Source organism: Glossina fuscipes, unplaced genomic scaffold, assembly GCF_014805625.2.
Source record: "Glossina fuscipes isolate IAEA_lab_2018 unplaced genomic scaffold, Yale_Gfus_2 27, whole genome shotgun sequence".
NCBI classification, from domain to species: Eukaryota; Metazoa; Arthropoda; class Insecta; order Diptera; family Glossinidae; genus Glossina; species Glossina fuscipes.
In genome coordinates, this window is record NW_023998422.1 from 10,558,305 (window position 1) to 10,578,611 (window position 20,307).

At 33.9% G+C, this 20,307-nt stretch overlaps 1 protein-coding gene across 2 annotated transcripts in view; it reads left to right on the forward strand.

Moving 5' to 3' along the window:
• Positions 1-20,307, forward strand: part of LOC119635681 (rho GTPase-activating protein conundrum) — a 126,806-nt gene that overhangs the window by 81,970 nt on the left and 24,529 nt on the right. For both annotated transcript variants that reach the window (XM_038030631.1, XM_038030630.1), the window contains exon 4: positions 3,052-3,120. The gene's annotated coding sequence lies outside the window, so the exon portion shown is untranslated. The remainder of the gene's footprint in view (positions 1-3,051; positions 3,121-20,307) is intronic.

Genomic DNA, 20,307 nt, shown 5'->3' on the forward strand with positions numbered 1-20,307 from the left:
GGAGTATCAAAAAATTGCGACCTGCTCGATGAACGCAGGAACACAAGATGGACATATGGACAGATAAGCTTAGACCGATTCGGAAAGACTTTCGATATAATAGAAATTGGGTCCGCCTCAAGTTCTCTTGGTTCTCGAAGACATCCCTTTTCCCATAAGGGATGCAAGATATGAAAAGACAAACTCTGGGAAAAACTGGATGTGGGTAATACTCCCTTACAGTTGAATAAAATTTTGAACGTTTTCCACAACGACATAGATCTAGAAAATTGAAGAATTTTATTACAAAAGAAAAATATATTTCTCCTAATATTCATAAATAAAAGGTGAATAAAGAAGACCGCACTATTTATGAGATTATCTAATATGTATCTAAGTAAAGGAATTCAATCAATTTAATTATTATTAATTAATATTGAATAATTCAGTTGAATAAAATATTGGGGCTAATGCATTTAGACTTAGCTTTTGATATTCCGTGTGACCCAGCGACGTCCAATGAAGACAGCTAAAATTAACTTCAAGTTAATAGTGCTGCTTGGCATTGTAAAAAGTGACGAGTGGCAACAGTTAAGATTTATTAAATTTTACAAACATAAATTCATCTCATCATTTACGCAGACTTGTTGTAGGTCTTTTACAAAAAATCGCTTAAAATATTAAAAATATGCATGCATTCAAATTTATATATAATTCAGAAAATTTATAGCCTAAAGGTGGAACTTACTGTTTCCCTACAAAAAAACCCGTCTATTCTATGAAAACAATGAAAAATATTTTATTCGAAGCTTTGATCATCACTAGCTTTACATTTTTCCCACCTTTTGACAATTTGTGGGTAGTGTGTCAAAAAGGCAAAGGTTGCTCTCTCGAAATAGGCCAGTCATTGAGCAATTTCTGTATATTTTCGTAAAAGAAATAAATTATTGTTCAGCAAGTGCACATTGGTGCACATTGATGCAAGCAAGTGGTAATCGGAGGAACTTGAGTTTGTCGAGAAACCCGCACTTCGCACTTGGTACTTCGCAGTTGAGTTCTTCCATGAATCGGTTTTGCTGCATCAATAGACGGACGGATTTCATGGAAAAAAATGCCTTTATTTTGCAAATATTTAGCTTAAATCTAAACCGCGACTAATTGTTGCGGTTAGGGTTTGGTATTGATCGTCTCAACAAAATTTAACAGCTAACAGCCCGCACTTTTCTGGTCCCACCAAACACAATAGAGCATCGTCCTGGTAAAATGATTCAGTCTCACAGTCTGTGTGAATGACACGCCTGCATCTGCCTGCGAAGTTTTATGCCAGCGACTTCTTCCGCTATTCTAGGCACCTCCACACGTTCCACTCGAAAATACCCACATATCTCTCTCTTTTACCTACAAATACTAACCGCTGCCTTACGTGCGGGGAGACTCGAGTTTTTCAAATACATATAAAAAAAAAATAAAAAAAAATAGCACAATAGATTCTATATACCAGCTCTCCGGATCATAAGTTAGGTTTACTAGATACTATGAGTACCGCTTCGATTGTCGTCGAGGATATACAACGCGAATGGTCACAAATTCGATCAAACTGTTGAATCTTTATTCTAAGAACTTGATTGGTAGACGGGTTTTGGGAGGGATGCGAGTTCGGGTTCGTAAAAGCTGAATAATATATCATTACTTTTTCTTTTTTTTCGGTTCCTTACAATTGTTTTTTTTTTTTTTAATACTCTACACCACTTGTGGTACAAAGACACATTAAATATGCACAGATGAGTCACTTTATGAATTGATTTAAGCCTGTCTGTCCGTCTGTCCGTTTTCTTGCAGCTGTCTATTTTTGAGATATTTTGATAAGATTTGATGACGTGTTTTGATCCACGGCAATGATTCAGAACGGACCACCATTTCCACTTCTCATGTAACGACTTTTTAAAATAATAATAATTTTATAAAGCAAAGTGGCGTAGGCTATTTAATTGTTGGCCTTGGTCCAGTATAGCGTTTTTACTTATTTTTATCTAAATGCATAGCATAATATATATTATCTTAGTAGGATTTATAGTCTAATTAATCTAAGTTATAACATTGGTTGAATTTTCAAATCTAACTAATACGATTTTAGGCAAATAAATAAATAAACGGAAATTGTTATACGGACGTTTCATATCGCCTCTTTTGAACATACGATTTTTTTTATTAATTGTGAGCAACCATTTCATTCGATTATATTTGCTTTATCTTGATATAAAGCATGATATTTTAATTTGAAAAAATAAATAAATATAACGATTTTTTAAAGATTGTAAGGGTGAAGTTAAAGTTGAGTTCGCACCGAAATATCAAAAACTTTTTGCGACTTCATTAACAGAGCGTTGTGAAAGCTTTGGCATTGTTACATAAATACTTCGTAGATCTGTAATTACCTGCATTCAGACGATTCGTAGCCGGATTGTGAAACCTAGTTCATCCATATTCGAAGCGTATTCAGGCCATGCGAGTTTTAATGAAAATGCCTACGAAAAACTCTCTCTCTCTCTCTCTCTCTCTCTCTCTCTCTCTCTCTCTCTCTCTCTCTCTCTCTCTCTCCCCCTCTCTCTCTCGCTTTAGGAACCGGTTTAAAATCGATTTGTTGAGGGCAGTTGATTATCGCAAGATGGTCCATTTAAAAAGCTCATTGTCGAGGCAATCTATATGGAAGTAGCTCTTAAACGACATCCACATTTCTACCTACGTCAATATCCGTATATGGATATTTTGTAATAAATGCATTTCAAAGTTAATAATAATAATTTTTGCGTTTCGTCATGCACATGGGGGTACCGAAGTTACGTTAGTATAGAAGTAAAACAAATGGTACATGCAAGTATGAACGGAAGCCATTTATGCATTTCTTGTAGCTCTAGAGTAACATAATTTCGTTTCATTTATAGCCTTTTATTTATGAAATTTAATTAACTAATATTTTACTAGCAATTCTTAAAGTAGATAACAACCGATAACATTAACTACTTAAAGCCATTTTATAATAATCATTTCAATTAATTAATTTGTTTATTACAGCATTAAATCTGCCATTTGTTAACGAAACTAAGTTGGTGATTACAGGCACTAGCACTTTGCGCACTGAAGGTATGTAAGCGATAATAATGATCACATCATCTAACATATGCCCGTATTATAATATAATTAAAAAATTATGTAGTTTTTTTTTTTTTTTTTTCCTCTTAACGAGAAAAACTCTTTGCATAAATAATAAGTTATAAATAGTTTATTACCTGTTTTGAATGCAAGACAAGGTCAGTTATATGCTGGTTATGCTTGTGGTCATAGTTGTAGTTACTACTTACAAGCCAAACAATTACCATTACTTATGACTATGGCTAACTATAAGTAAGTCAGCTTACAAGACTGAAGACCATTTAACTGTCGATTAAATAAGTCAGTTGGTCTGCTTGTATATAGTTTGAGTACAAAATTGCAAAAAAAAAAGAAAAAAAAAAACAAAATACGTTTTTCTAAAGCCATTATTCGTATTTTATGCCCACACTTTAAGTAACTGTTAAAAGAAGAAAAATAAATAAATAAATACATAAATAAAAAGAAATAAAAAACTATGCAAAACTGTAAATTATAAGAGAGTTTCGAACCGCAAAACCTTGAAATAATCAAGAAAACCAGACCTGCACTCACACATAGAATTTTGTTTCTTTTTTTTGTAGACGGTAACCGTGGTAGTAACGTGTACAAAATAGCAACAACAAAAATAATAGTTGTTATAATATTTGGTATTCAGTATTGGTGTGCATTTTGCAATTCGTTAACTGCGATCGATCAGCATCAGACATTGCAAACGCGTTTAGTTAGAATTTTTAATAGCATGCTAACAATATTTTGTGGCTAATTGCTACATACCGACCTTGGTATATACGACGAGATATACGACGATTGCTATTACTGCGGTAATACCTAGGAACGCCTGGAACGCCAACAGATATCCAAAAAAAATCGACCTAATCGTAATCAGAATGAAATTTCAAATTGAATTTGGTCCGTCCATCCGTAAGGCAATTAATTCTTATTCCACACCTGCTATTTTTATCCTCAGATAAAAAGATGAGATATTCGCGCACATTTTTATCCAATATTCCAAATTCGGAATGCCACCTCGTCATGTGCGTTTATTCGTCCATCCATCTACCTAATGTTATAGCATTTATGGTAAATATTCTCCCGTTTGCAAAAATGAAAATATCATCTACGATTTTGCCAAAGAATTTAAAATTGATCTAAGCAGGTCAAGACACAGATGCCTACAATGCCAACAAGTCTGTGAAACGAAAACTGACTACCTTTGATTTTTGTGTTTTTTACTCGTTACTCATAAACCACAACACATACAACATATAAGTATCCACTTTAATTCTAAAAATAGGAAAAACTCTCCCGCGTCCATCCATAGAGTAGAAACGATTCGCTTACGACCAAATGCAATTGTTTTCCTAGTTTTCATTCCTATAATACTACATATATATAATAGCGATCAAGCTATCACCCTCTTAGGAGCCCCGTAGTCATTGCGAAAAAGTCAGGCTGACCACTGTCTAATGCGCTGGTCCCTAATCGGTAAGCGTTATGCTTTCACCATTAATGTGCCCTACCGCTACTAAGATTTGCACCTGGGGAAACTGGCTTGGTAGTCACCATTCATATCTGCTCGCTTACTCAGGCAAAATTAACAGACAGAAATTTTTGCAGTCGGTTTACTTCCTCGTCCACCTACATAACAGGAAACTTTATAATGCGCATACCAATGCACACAAGCTATAACAGCAAGCATCCACAATTCATCCCAAAGCGATTGCAATTCTCTTACCTTTCCTTTCTTTTTTTTTTTTTCTAACACTTGTGTAATAGAAGTAATAAAAATTATGGCTTTGCAAACAAAAAAGATGCGAAAAAACTTAATATTACGTAACAACCACAAAAAAATAAAAAAACTGACAGCAAAACTTAACAAAATAACAGTTAATAATTTCCAACATAAAAGCGTATGTCGACTGAAGTCGGATATTTAGAGAGAAATTTTTTTTTTTTTTTTATTCATTATTGTTTATTCATTATTGAATATTGAGGAGATCTTTAACGGTTTCGTTTACAGGAGCACGGGGTTAGCCCCGTGTTGTATTTAGACTTCATAATCAGTTGTCTATAAATTTTATTGATAACCTGAATATGAATAATCTTTCAATTGTTATATGGAAGGGATGAATGCAGTTAAGGTGAGCAGTGTTCGAATTTATTTTTCACTTCTTCTTGTGAAGGCCAAATTCTCTTTGTTCAAGAGAAAGTGAACGTATTTTCTTTATGAGGAAAGCTTTCTTCGAATCTCTTATTTTATTAAAAGACATTTTATAAATTGTAATGATCTTGGGAAATAGATCTCAACAATGGTTACTCCCTGTTACGTGTCAAATTTGTGTTGTTCCGTAGCAACATGTCAATGGATTTCGTACGCAACTGCATTGTTTTGCGTTGCCTATAGAACAGATAGACTAACATGACTATGGGTATTTCGGGATCGTCATCGATGGCAGTGACTTGGACGAAGTGTGGCTGCTTTATCCCAAAAGACGATGAAAACCTGGAAGGGAAAGGGATAGACTTTTACATGCGAAAATTCGACTTGGACTTTGTTGATTTGGAAGAGTTGATTTAATCTCAGTATGATTCGATCGACATGCAGCGATTCGACTATAGAACTTGAGTACGATATTTGTCGTTAAGCATTTAAATTTTTAGGTAATTATAGCCAGGTAAATATATTTATGCTTCAACGTGGATATCTGTTCATAAAAAGCTTCAATCATTGCTAGGTGATTATATAAGGAATGGGCTAAAGCATCTTCAGCAATTTCTTGTTTCTGGAATGCATCGCCCATCTCAATCATCAATTGCATAATACAGCACGTTGTAGGCACAATACAGCGGCCACCACTGCAATCACGCCGAGGCCTATCTAACGTGTTTATTGTCCTATATGTCAAACCCTCACACTGCAGCTCAGCAAGCAACTCTTTTCGCTTTTCATTGGGCAAAGCATGTGGTTGCAGTGTAACTCAACAACCAAGCACCCGTGCGACTCTCTTGCGAATTTGTGTCCAACCGTAGCCACGTCGCATCTCTTCAAAGGACAGACATTGCTAAGTCAGCCAGAAAGAGAGACTATTACCATAGATTTAATGATCGCATAGAAGATACCGATCCAACACATGTTGTCAGCTAGTATTTCACCATAGTAGTAAAACTATGGAGAAAACAAATAGATAGATCCACCCCGTTCCTTTATGTGAATTCACTCGCCGGGGAATTGTATCGAGATATTTTCTGTCTACAATTTGTTTGATTAAAGCTACTTAAGAATTTGTACATGAATCGACATGATTTTCTAAGAAACAACTAAAACCAATATAATGGGATAAGGTCCATCACTAAACACTCTACACAACCCCACGGATACTTATATAACGACTATTCAAAATAAGGCGCTTTATCGGAAGTGGTCGAAGAAGTAGTTCTAGGGGAGCCATTTACAATAGCATTCGTCCTTGAGTGCAGTGGTATAAGTGTAGCAAGTTTCATAAAATTATTTCAAAAATTACGGCTTGTATGTTAAACGAAACAATTTCGCAAGGAGGCAGACAGACGGACAAACAATCTTAAATCGATTAAGAAAAATCGATTACAAGAAAAAGTGGATCTATCTCAACTCCTCGTAGATATATTGCACACCTACGCACAAATTTAGCAAACTCTTGTGCGACAAATTGTGTAGAGCATAAGAAGCGTAATCTGAAATAGAAATGATTTTTATTTGAAAATATTGTAAAATAAATATGTAAGCAGCGTAGAAATGATTGCCAAAATGAAATTCCATAAATGGAAAAATGGGAAATAAACTTATTTATGTACTTTTTAAATTGTTATTATTTACTTTTATTTCTTTTTTTTTTTTTTTTTGCACATAAAATGCGGATATTGATATGCGTATGCCAAAAACTATCAACGAACTTAACTGGAAAATATCAAGTTTTCAATTTTTAAAATTTATCACGATTTTTGTCTCGTAAATATATGTAAACAACGAAAACCCATAAACTAGATAATAAAATAAATTGTTGTTGATTGAATGAAAGCTTCCTTAAGTGTTGATTAGTTAAATAAACTGTGAATAAAAAAAAAAAATAAATAAATAAAAAAAGGAAAAAAACTTGAAAATAGAAACTTCAACGTTTGGTTGAGTAACATTGTCAAGAGAGATTTAAATAAAAATATATATTTTTTTATCATTTTACATAAACTCATTTTAAAGCCATTTCTCTGCTGTCATAAAAATAATTTTTATTAGCAGATTAGAAGCAGAAAAATCTCAACGAAAAAGACAAAAAAATAAATTAAATGTTAAACGTTATCTACATATCCCCTTCCATTGGTTAGACATGCATTTCCTCGCCCAAGTTTTTATCGTTTATTTACTGCAGCTTAAAAGCAATTGGTAAAAAATCAGTAAAGCAGAGTTGCTCTCACCATATGTTACACGGTAGGCGTGCGCGTTTAATTTGGTACAAGCCTGTGCACAAGGACTTTTAACATTTCTGTCGACTGCGATGCCGATGTCTGCATTTTTGCGGCCGGAGGCAATGTTTACCATTAGACATTACATAGACGGACGGACGGAGAGACGGACAATCTTACATCTATTCAGAATTTAATAGAAGAATGGGTGTATATACATTACGAGATGTTTGCAGTTTCCTTCTGGGTGTTACGAACATTTGGACAAAATAAATATAATACAAAAAAAAATCCCGATTATACACACGTAATAGAGTTGGAATGAAAGGCAATTTTTTACTTAGTATAACCTTTGATTTGGTTGCTAAGAAAAAAGTTGAAATAACGAAACTTGATTTACTTGATGTTCTTACTTTACGTCCATAGATCATGTTTGGAAATGAACACAAACTGTCCGTACATATGTCCAAGCTGAAAAACTTGCAAAAGGCCCTAAAAATAGGCTATAAGTTAAACTGTTTCTGCCAATTCATTACATTTATCTAAAGCGTAGTTCGCCGCAAATCTCAAAGTTACAAAAAAAAAGGAGCCTCTCCTGGCCTATTGAAGTCCAAAAAGCAAGATATTAATATTTGCTGATGTGAGGGTTATAGAAGAGCTTCTAAAAACGAATTAATTTAAAGTAAATGTAAATAAATGCATTGCACACAGCAAAAAATAAATTCGTTTGGAACATATATAGATGTCGCCACTAATGACGGGCCCGCATGATTTTAAGATACTCTGCAATAGATGTAGTATAAGGGTGCATAAAGTTTGTATGGGCATATGTAACATCCAGACTGATTTGAGATAGATTTATTTTTTATTTTAAACTAGGTTGTCCATCCGTCTGGCTAAGACGTTTGTGTTCAGCCTATATGCTGCAAATTTCTGAGATACATTAATAGAACTTTGTACACTGACGTGTTTTGGCCCAAAGACGAATGTTATTGGCTCGGGTCGGAACACTTTTTCGACTTTACACGATTAACAACTGTACGGTATTTAATGGCTTTGCGCTTGCTTTTGTAAAACATGGGAAATCGTAGGTCTAGCGTCACTAAATCAACTGTCATTTGTGAACTAATGATCGGTATCTCACGATATTTCGACACATTTCGTTTCCAAGTCCAAAAATCATAGGAACTTGTCGATAGTCATTCTGCAACTATCTGTGATCCTATGAATTATTAAGTGAGTGATATGCATATCAATTTATGAACATTTGTTTACATTTCTAAACATTAAACTGCGCGGTATTATAAAAATTTTTCATTACCTTCGCATCAATCAATTTCTAACCATATTCTTAAATAAAAAGTAAATTTTTATAAAAACATAGTTTTGAAGTTTGGAGCTTTAGCCTTTGTAGCTGCTTTCAAAAATTAAAAGCTATATTGCAGTAGTGTCTATCGATCCCATTCAGCTGCATCTCATGCAATTAATATCTTCACTTTCACCCATATACCGACACCGCCAGGTCGAGACGCTATATGTGTAAGTCATGTTCTTTAAGATTAGTTTGTTATCCATTGTTTTAATGCCGCTGCGGTTTATTTCATTTATATTATTAATCATTAGAAAATTACGGTTATGCCCGCCTCACTTTCGAAATAGTTCTACAGTTATTGGTTGGTTTTCATTTCTTTTTTCTGCTTTCTTTTCATGTATTTCGTTTTCTCTCTAAGAGTGTCGTAGTTGTTTCCAAAAACTATAGGAATTGATTGGAAAAGTTATCTGTGTTAACGTAAGACGTTATTTCAACCGTAAAGAATTCTATTAATTTTGTTATTATTTTTCATCCATATGTTCGCTGATTCGTCCAGCCATTCAATTAGTTTCAAGGCTTTTAGCAAAAGTAAGGATAGAAAGCCGAAAACTGCATAATAAATTCTAATTTAAAAAAGTTTAAATAATTGCTCACAACAGCTAAAAAGATCGATCATAAGAAAGTGAGAAAAAAGCTCAAAAATAATATAAAAATATTTCTCTAAGAAAAGGTGTAATAAATTTAAATAGATTGAAATGATAATTGAAATCGCAAACGATATCATATGAAATAATTTTTCTACGAGAGCGAAACCCTAACCTGACGTCAAGTTGGATTAAATGAGAAAATTCACATTGCCTTATAAATATGTAGAGACGTTTGATATCGATAAGGATTGCTCTACCCAAGAGCTTTGCTGGGCCGCTAAATAAAGATGGGAACACAGAGGATTTCTGCGTGCCTTGATTGAGTTTGGGTCTTCATTTCTTCCTCATTAATCTATACAAAATCACCATAGGCTCTTAATAATCGTTAAATGCAAAAGTTTACTTCTCCACGCTACATGAAAACACCTTGCAGGATGTTCCGGTTCGTCTTTGACAGATAGCCCTCTTGCTAAACACAACATCTCGATCAGTTTTCCAAGGCAGTTTACGAAATCTTTTACAGAAATGTCAAATCTCTTTTACATCAAGTCTTCTCAGAGACAATGTAATACAGAGATGTTCAAAATTGAGCTTAGGATATTCTGAGGGCCTCAGATCAATAGTAATGCTATTAATTAGCAGCCATTTGCATGCTTACTCTTTCATTTTCACTATTTGTATAGGAAAGAATTCAGTGAATATGCGCTATGTTATATCTATAAGCGCGCAAGTACGAACAGTAGATAGGTAGAAAATATGACTGGTTTTTCCTTTCATCGTTCATTTGGAATTGAAGAATGCTAAATTTTACACCCAGCAGTTCTTTAATAAATTGCAATGAAAATATGCTTTGAACAAATTGCAATTCTAGACTATTGTAGAATATTCTGAAACTTTCTAGAATATATTCTACAATACAGCAACGCGTAGGTGCCGTGAAAAGTTGCAGAGGTACATCAAATATATGTTTAGGCAAAGAGAATTCCGAAATACATTAGACAAAGATACATTATTTTTATGAGATAATTTATTTTAATAATAAAAAATTTCTTCATATTTTTTGATAAGAAAATTTTTGATTGAAATTTTTCAAAGCATTTGGCGGACATGAGATGTAGAATTCTTCAATTCATCAAAATAAACGATGAAAAGAAAGCAAATTATATCCGCTGCCTGCGTATCTATTACTTGCTTGCCTTAAGAATCTCCTAACCTCAATTTTAAACCAAATGGTGGAAAATCTATGTATATCGTTGTCTCTGGAAGGTTTTTTCTTTTTTTCAATGAGACAAATTATTCGGAAGGGATGTGACCTAACAATGTACGGCGTTGAGAAAAGAGCAAGAGATGCGGCAGTGTCGACAGTAGCCTAGTGGATATGTGTTCAATCGGTAAGAGTTATGCCTGCATAGATTAAGCACTTACTATAGCTAAGACCAGATCTGCTGCGCCGCAGGGAGGTTGGAATCTGCTGACAATTACTCGGTATTTTTTCTTAAGTGCAAAGCTACTTATGGACAAACGTGGACAAAGTAAGCTGTCGTAAATGTTATTTCAAAGCTGTGATCATGCAATTAATGAAATTCCAATGACCCGATTTCACGCCCCAATTACCAACTTGTGCGAGCAATGCGAACAAAATCTTTAACAGTAAATAATGTTATTCTCAGATCAAGGAAAAATTTGTGGAGCGATGCCGTCGCGAAGAGAAGAATTTTCAGCTTAATGTTTGGTTGTATTTTTTGCTATACATTGTGCATTTTTTCGTTACCCTATCACGTGATTTTTTGAAAATAGATTATTTCATAACACAATATCTTGCAAATCATGTTGACCACGATTTTCAAATATTTAAAGTTATGTTTACAGAGCAACACTTTTTCTTTATTTTTTTTTTTTTTTTTTTTTTTTTTTTTTTTTTTAGTGTAGAAAATTTCTACAAGTTGAAATGAAACGACGTAAATGAAAAAGGACGGTTAGTTGAGTGAACAACAACAATAACAACACGATTAAAACAATGGAAAAAACAAATAATTTCATAAAAAAAAAGCAAAAACTCGTCCAACAAAACACTTAAGCTAAAGGCGCGTATAACCGGTGTATGTAGGTGAAGTATGGCATGTGGATATATGTGTGTAAGAGCGCATGGTTACTTAAATTTCATATTGCACGTTTTACTGTTTGTTCGCTATTGTTTTTGTTGTTTTATTATTATTACTATTTTTTTTCTTTTTTTTTTTTCTTAAGTTCTCCTATACAAAGTTGGAGTGTAACAGAAAACAATCGCAATTATCGATAACTGGGTTTTTAGGTTTATAAAGCCTTTTGTTTTCTGCATGAGTTTGTCTTACGCTGTGAATGATGAAGAGAGTGACCTCTCATGTAATAACACACACAATACGTAAACACTTTGCTTTCATTTGCATAAGTAACGAGTTTTATAGATTTTTAATAGAGAGATGATGGTCTATTAACCTTGCATGAGTTGAGAGCTAATACTTTTACGTAATTGTTTTTTTCTTTCGGTTCGTTCTCTCTTTTTTTCTTCTTTTCTTACTTATTTTAACAAATTATTCATTTATTTTTACATTTTCTTAAGTTGGTTTTTTTATTTTTTTTTATTTTTTTTTTTATTTATCTTAAATAAAAAATAATCGCTTTCGTTTCAAAAAAAAAAAATTAAATAAATAAATAAAATAAAATAAAAAATGCATTGAATGTTTAATTATTTTAATTAATAACGGTGACAGACATTAACTGAAAGATATTTATAAATATTTTTCTTAAAATTTCTTAAAGCGTAACAACAGTTAAATCTGATCGCGTCCAAGCTTGACCAAGTCAAAGCTGACATGAAAAGAAGAAAGTTTTTCTGCTTTCATCATTAAATTTAATGTTTAATCAAGCATTGCTAAGGTGCGTCGTTCGTTAGCTAATGACTCTGAATAAACAAATTTAAAAACAAAATAAAAAAAGAAAAATTGGAAAACAACGAAAAACCATTTAATCCATTACAACAATAAAATTAAGTTTATGCTTTAAAGTTTCTTCCATGTTTCTTCTCTTTCTTCTCGCGATTTGCAGTTTAAAGAATTCCTTAAAGATATCCAATAACCGTAACAATAGTTGATTTAATGACTTTTAAAGAATATTCGATTCTTTTTCGTTTCGAAAATGATAATAATAAAAAAAAAAAAACATTTATTAAACACTCTTGTTAAATATTTAGAAAGTTTACATGAAGCTAAGAAGAAATACAGATGGAGAATTGAAGTCATGTAAATGTTGTGCTGATAATTGTACGAAAAATGACAAAAGGATGAGAAGTGTATGAGAATATGGGGCACAATACGGTCCAAAAAATAAATCACGCAGTAACTGCAATAAGCTCATGCAGGAATAATGCTGCCGGATACTACTATTATCATTTTTTTTCTTCTGCCCGTAGAACTCGTGTCAGAATACCATACCATGGGCTGTCGCATAGCGGCAGAGTCGCGACTACGAAGTCGGTGTTCGTCGATTCAAATCTCACTGTTCATACTTTGATCGTAGCTATAGTGAGTGGTCAGCGGATGACCTTAACACTTAACGACTGGGCAAACATTCAGTAGATTTCAGCCACTCCATATCTCCTTCCCCTCTTTTTTGTGACTATTGTTGCATTGCATCCATAGGCGAGATGCTATGAGCGAACGGTGAGTCGTATTAAAAAATCAACAATCAACTTCATAACGATGTCTGATGCTACCACGTTCTTAAGTTTAGCTTTGGCGAAAAATTATGTAAAAAAAGCATTCCAATCCTTGATGGTCTATAAGATTGCTTAAGATTTTTCAAATAACAGATACGTTGTAAGCGACATGAAAGAGGTTGAAGTGAGTCAGATGTAAGGCATATGGAATTCCCTCACGATTGATTGAGGGTATAAATCAGGACGATTTCAGGCCACAATGGCCGGTTGGTGACAACACTACTTAGCTAGATAACATGTATAGCTAGGAAATCACTTCACCTACAATTGATTGAAAGTAGAAATCGCGACAATCTTAAGCCAGGCTGGCCGAGTTATGGCAACTCCGTTTATTTATATACAATAAAGAAAATTTATTTAAGCAGTGAATCTGATATGCTACAGATGGTCTTTGTAAAAAACTCCATAGAGCAGGATGAAACACGTGCCATAGAAACATAAACAAAATAAAAATGTTGTTCATTGTCATCGAAAGGTTTGTGTATTTTGTTCATTTTCATCGAAAAATCGACATTAGTTGCTCATTATTCCATGAAGAGGTTCTCAATAGAACAGAAAGAAGAAAATTGAATTTTCTCAAAATATTGCTTGCTGGACATGGTTCTCGAATTTTCTTCCAATTTTCTTAAATGTAAAATGAGCAGACGACAAGGCCACTGACATTTTAGGGATCAGCTGCAACACCTATTTTCCCGAACAAGCTGCACGCACAAGTGCGGTGCTCTTCTCTTGTGGAACTGGTGCAAATCCAAAATTTTCTTCATAGTCTTCGAAGAATGTTCGATTTTTAATTCTTAATTTTCTTGAATAAAAAGCATCGAGGTGCATTGATGGAACCTTTGCCAAAGCTTTTCAAGACGTTAGCAATGTTCTTGCTTGGTCTATTCCCACGAATGAAAGCGAGGCTCAGGTTCACCTATTGTAAAGGCGCTTCCCGAATTTCTCTCACTTAAGTGTTGATGGCTTCTTTGCCCACTTTACGAAGTTTTACCGTGCACCCGCCGCCTCATAAGCTACTCTTCTTTTTTAAGATTAAAATTTCTTCTTCTTTTTTAAGATTAAAATTTAACAAAAAATGTTACAAAGGCCACTTTTAAGTTTACATACAGCTGCATGTCTCTACTTCATTTTCTTTCATTGTTTCGGTATCGTTGCCGAAAGTATGTTGCACATATAAATACTTGCTGCTCTGTCTACATACACATATATATAAATATATATTCTTCTCTCAACGATTTTTCACTTGAAAGAAGTACAATTTTTGTTTATAAGCTTCACAGTTGTAGAGAAAATTTAACGATTGAACATAAAACATACTTTTTGAATACCAAAATTTTTTCTACAGTCGAAGATTCGCTTTCGAAAACTTAATATTAATAAAATCCTAAACTTTAATAAAGCGACTAGACTACCTAAACACTCTATCCTTCAAAAGCAAAGTCCCGGTAGTCTTAATTGTTGGTGCTCATCATACTTTTAATCCTAGAAATAAGCCCACAGGCCTTAAATAAATCACTTCTAATAGTAACTTGTTTTCTTATCAGACAAACTTCCAACGGATACCTCCACACAGATAGATATGCTTAAATCGATTTAGAATATGTTGCTGATCAAGAATATACATACTTTGTTCAGGCTCTGATGCTTCTTTCTGGGCGTGGCAAACGTATTGACAAAATGAATATAATGCTCATCCTTCTATAACAAACTGTTACAAATGAACTGAAACGTGGAAAATAAATGTTATTTCTAATGACAAGCCACAAAAGCTTGCAAATGTTCAGAGAATAATATTTTAAGCGCCCCTAGGTTCTATGTGTACTCACGTAAAAGGGTGACAGGGATAAAATTTATTTTCGACTTTTTATTTCACTTCAACAGAACCTCATTTAAAAGAATATTTTTTTGTTTTTTTTTGGTAATTGTACATATTTTACTTTTATGCATTCCATTCTATTTAATTTTTATGTTTTCATAAATGCGTTAACAAAATTTTATTATCGGTAAACGGTGGAAAAAAGTGCATTCGTGATTGTTTTCGACTTACAAAGTCTTATGAAGGACGCATCTGTAAATTGGGAGCGATGTTTTTATACCCTACACCACTAGTACTGGTACAAAGGTATATTAAGTTTGTGTAAATGCGTGCAACACACGGAAGCATATGAGATAAACCCATCTTTCGTTAAACCGTCCGATCCCAAAATGATCTTAGGCTTGTCTGTCCATCTTATTCTCCTGTGTTCAACGTTGAGGTATTCTGATGCAAAGACGAACGCTAATATAGCTCCGAGCCCCGAGCAGATTACTCCTTCGTCCACTTCGCGTATGACGACTTATTTTGAAAAGTAAAAGTATAAATGTAGAGAACTGAAGGCTTTTTAATGCTGAGGCGTGTTTTTATTCGCTATAATTGAAACACATCAAGTATTCTTCCATAATAGATTTGACCGATCTTTACCTTATGCATGGCCGGCTTGGATACATATAGTCAGACTTGACGATTATCAAAGTAGCACACGAAAGCACCTTTCCGGCGGACATTATCGTGATTTGCTTGAAATTTCCTTTCTCTTTCATTTTAAAAGTAAATACTTTTCACTGCTATTGATTTTACAAAATTTTCTCATTGTTTGTTATCTGACAAGAAAATTGACGGCGAAACCCAAAAAAAGAAAATAATTTTCATTTTCATTTTGTTTGTTTTTTTTTTTAAAAAAGCTTGAGAATGAAGAAAGTTTTCAGCCCTCTTATATGGGACGTTGAGTTGCAAGCGCCATGTAAATGACATAAAAACAATCTGACTGACTGACTGGCATAAAACTAAGAAAATTAATTAAGTAAACGCAACGATATGAACGAACGAATGAAAAAGAAAAAAAATGTATATATAAAGATGTTTTCCTTTTGCTTACACGTAACACGTAATAAGAAGGAAAACGAAAGAGAGAGAAACGTTTGTCAACTTATTAATGTTTTGGTTATACACATGTGAAGCATTAAAAAATCATGCATCAACCAACAAGCACGATGGGAAGATAAACAATACGGCTGATGATTATGATAATGATGACGACGATGGTAATCATGATTACTAACTGTGATGATAACGTTGACAATGGTTGAATGAATTGTATGCCACTCTTCTTTATTTGTTGTTGTTGCTGTTGTTGTCGTAACTAAACACATTTGAAGAAGAAAATCCTGATTTATATTATAAAAGAGAAAAAAGAAACAAAACAAAAAACAAATAATCATAACAATGTAAAAGAAAAAGAAAGTATTTGTGAACCCGAAACGTTAAAACTTTGAAATTCAAGCAAAGAGATTATCATGAAAATAAATATAAATTAAAAATTTTTTAAACACACACACACACACACACACATATAGACAGCCGCATAATAGTATATGTATGTATGTATGTGCAGTTATTTATAAACATTGCTTTTAAAAAGAAAAGTAAAAAATTTTCATACAGGAAAGACTTGGGCAACATGTAATTTTTGTTAGCAACGGCATTAGCATTAGCAAATAATTCAACAACACTTAAAGCTTTGACTGCTACGCGCGAACAGTGATTGAATTATATTTAATTACACTTCCATCCCCAGTCAAGAGTGCTTCTGCTACTGCTGCTACTATTGCTGCTACTACTGCTGTTGCTGCTACTGCTGTTGCTGCTGCTGCTGCTGCTGCCGCCGCTGTTGCTACGGCATAGCTGCTCTTTTATAGCAGAAATTTCTAAAACTAGATATGTTGCTCTTGGTGTTGCTGTTAACAGCATAATTAGCCATTTCAAGATTGCAAGCAAGTGTGTGATTGCGGTTTACTGCTGCTGTCGTTGTGTTGACTATGATAAGATAAATCGTTTAAACTAAATAAAGTGAATAAAGTGTGATTTGTTTTTTTTTTGTTTTTTTTTTTGTTTGTTTGTTCGTTTGTTCGTTCGTTTGTCTGTTCATCCATGCGGGTATTAATAGTTCTGCTAAATTTAACGAATTATTTCGTTGATTTCCTTTTTATAAATAGTCGCGCAACAAAGAAAAAGTAAACAAATTAATCTCACTTTATATGGCGAAAAGAAAATGGCAAAGAAAAACTATTCGATTAAAACTCTTTAGGGAAAACAAAATTTTTTTTTTCTTTTGTACAATAAATAAAAGAAGAAATATGTAAAGTATTATACGTAGGCCAATAAGCAAAGTATATACTATGTAAGCTTACAATACTCCAGCACACAATTCCGTCACATAATTTACAATATATGGACTTTGTGGATAAATATACTGCCGCTCCTTTTTTTTTTAATACACCCAGCACTCAATATATCGAAACGAGAAATAGACTGACGTGATTTACACCGATGTAAGTAAAGCGTTTGACGAAGTCAGTCATGACCTGTTATTATGGAAGTTCGTCAAGATTGGCGTCTGGAAACTTCTCGTGTGGCTCACATGTGAAGGGATCGCGTCCAAAATGTGTGATTCAGTTCTTGCGTGTCGGTTGAAATTGCTGTAAGGTCAACTGTTTCTCTGGGTAGCTCTTTGGGCTCCAGCGGGGATGATGCGAAGCTATGCGACTTTGACCTTGTTAGGTGGGATTTGCTTTCACTCTTGAACAACTCTTAACATAGTTGAATGGAAATGTTTGCACTTTTGCAGAGCTGTTGCAATAAGTTCAACGTATTTTATTTACACTCAAATGCTGGAAATAGTTTTTCAAACTTCCACGTACGGGTCATATTTGATGCCAGCTAACCTACAAGAATAGCGAAGTGGATAATAATCGCTAATCGATAATAAAAACTAACCAATCAGCATTCGCTTAAATTGCAGTGCGGTAAAGTTTATTTCGGCCGTAGCTGTAATGAGTATTGAGTTTGTATGCCCATCGGTCTATAGACCCACTGGGTTGCGGCCACCTCTTTTCTTCACTTCTTTTGTTTTCTGGCCGTGATCGTGTTCCTTGCATAAGCGACCCTGAATGATTGAACATTTGGAAAAAATATTCAGTCCGTTATCAGGAAAGCAAGGGCCTCTATAGATTTTATTAAACGATGGTCTAGAGAACTTGAAGACTCCATATATTAGAGTTATATATGTCGCTGGCGGTTACCAAGCTTAGAATATGCCGCAGTAGTTTCGTCTCCCAGTTATTGTTGCTACTCGGAGAAGCTCGAATCAGTGTATGAGCCATTCCTCTATGTTGGATGGAGTTCAAACGTAAGGCTGCTTTTGATTCAGCTGCTGTCTCTAGCGAAAACAGGAGGAGTTTTGGAAAGAAAAAAACTATACCCATTCATACCAAACGAAATTGACTTAAAAGTCCTGGTAAGTGCATCAAGACATCATGGGTCCATTAGATTAGCTCAATATCGTACAAATTATGATTACCGTTCAACCTTGCGGATTATATATAGAAATCTTAACGAGTCATATCACAAATTCTGTTCAACAGATAGTGAAAAAATTATTAAAAGGAAATTTATCTGGATTGCTCGCCTCGCATTAATGAACAATATATATGAAACTTGTAGTTCCACTTAAGTAGCCTATAAAGATTCACGTTTTTTACTGCTATGAAAGTTAATCGATTGTAAACTTGGTTACGAAGTTAGGTGTTAGGTGATCGTGCCGTCAATGAAGATGGACGTTACAGCAGACAAAACTCAATCGGGTCACCGTAAGCAGGATAATTTAAGGAGGCAAGCTAGTTGGAATGACACATAAATAATAGAGACTAACGAATTCACAAGTACTCGTTTGGGCGAGTAGGTTCCGTACTTATTATAATTTACTGACATATATAGCTAGGGTTAAGGTATATAAGATATTGATGACCATCCATTTGGGAAGCTATAGAAAAAGTGAATAACTGTACAACTTTTAGAGACAATGAAAGCCGACAAAGTTAATTAAATATTGAAATGGAACATTGCATTAAATGAGAAAGAAATTCGCTCAAGAGATGACAACGGTGGTTACATGTAAACCGATTGTTGTTCAACAGTTAAAAGCATAAATTTCCTGAAGTAAAAAATTTCCAAATTATAACGCATGAAAGACAAAATGTCACGTACTGAACTTTGCTTAAGCCGCAATACCCTTATTCCGGTTATCAGCAGTCAGGCGCATACACTTCTATTGAAAAATATGTCGATAAATTGTGGCCAATAAAAAGGGCTAAAAGATAAATCTCAAAATTTCGAATATCTGGTAAGAAATGCCGAAGCGGTTAAACTTTACTTGATTGCTGCAGAGAACTCTACCAAGTTATCGTAAACAAACTATTGATGGATTTCTAAGAGGCAGACACACAGCCAATCGTAAAGACCCAGAAAATCTTATAGCCGGACATAATTAAATCTAGCATGTATAGCTCATATATATATAGGTATATATATATACCTCACGTAGCTTATGTAGCTTATCAAGCGTACTTGAAATTTTTTAGATACCTTTTCCCATTTAACTTATCGCCTTTGCGATGATGGCCATAAAAAGAGAATTTCTGTGAAAATTAATTCATTTTCTAAATTAAATCTATCTTTAATAGTTTTTACATAAGAGTTTAATTAGGCGTAACGGCTCTGTTTCTTTTAAAGCGTAAAATTCTTAATTGACGCGTAAGTTTCTTTAATGTCTTCACCATGCATGGAAGAGATGGAGACATGTCTTTAACTGCCATCGACATGACGTTTTTATAGCCCGTAAATCTTTTTTAAACGGTTTCAAAAGAAATAATTCTTTTGCTCCTTGTATTGGTTTCTGTTAATAGTTTTCAAATCTATTTTACGTTTATCTTACGTGTGTTTATTATATCCGAAATTTATGGGCATAAAAATCGTTGCAGCAATTTATTTGCAATTATTGCGTGCAATCTGTCACTCAGTAGATACGCATGCAATGTCAATAAACACAATATGAAGTAAAGAACGGGAAAGGTAATAAGAAAGGTACCGTAGGGGGACTGTATCAACCAGGAGAGTGGGCGAAGTGGTTTGACCAAATTGCTGTCTGACGAACAAA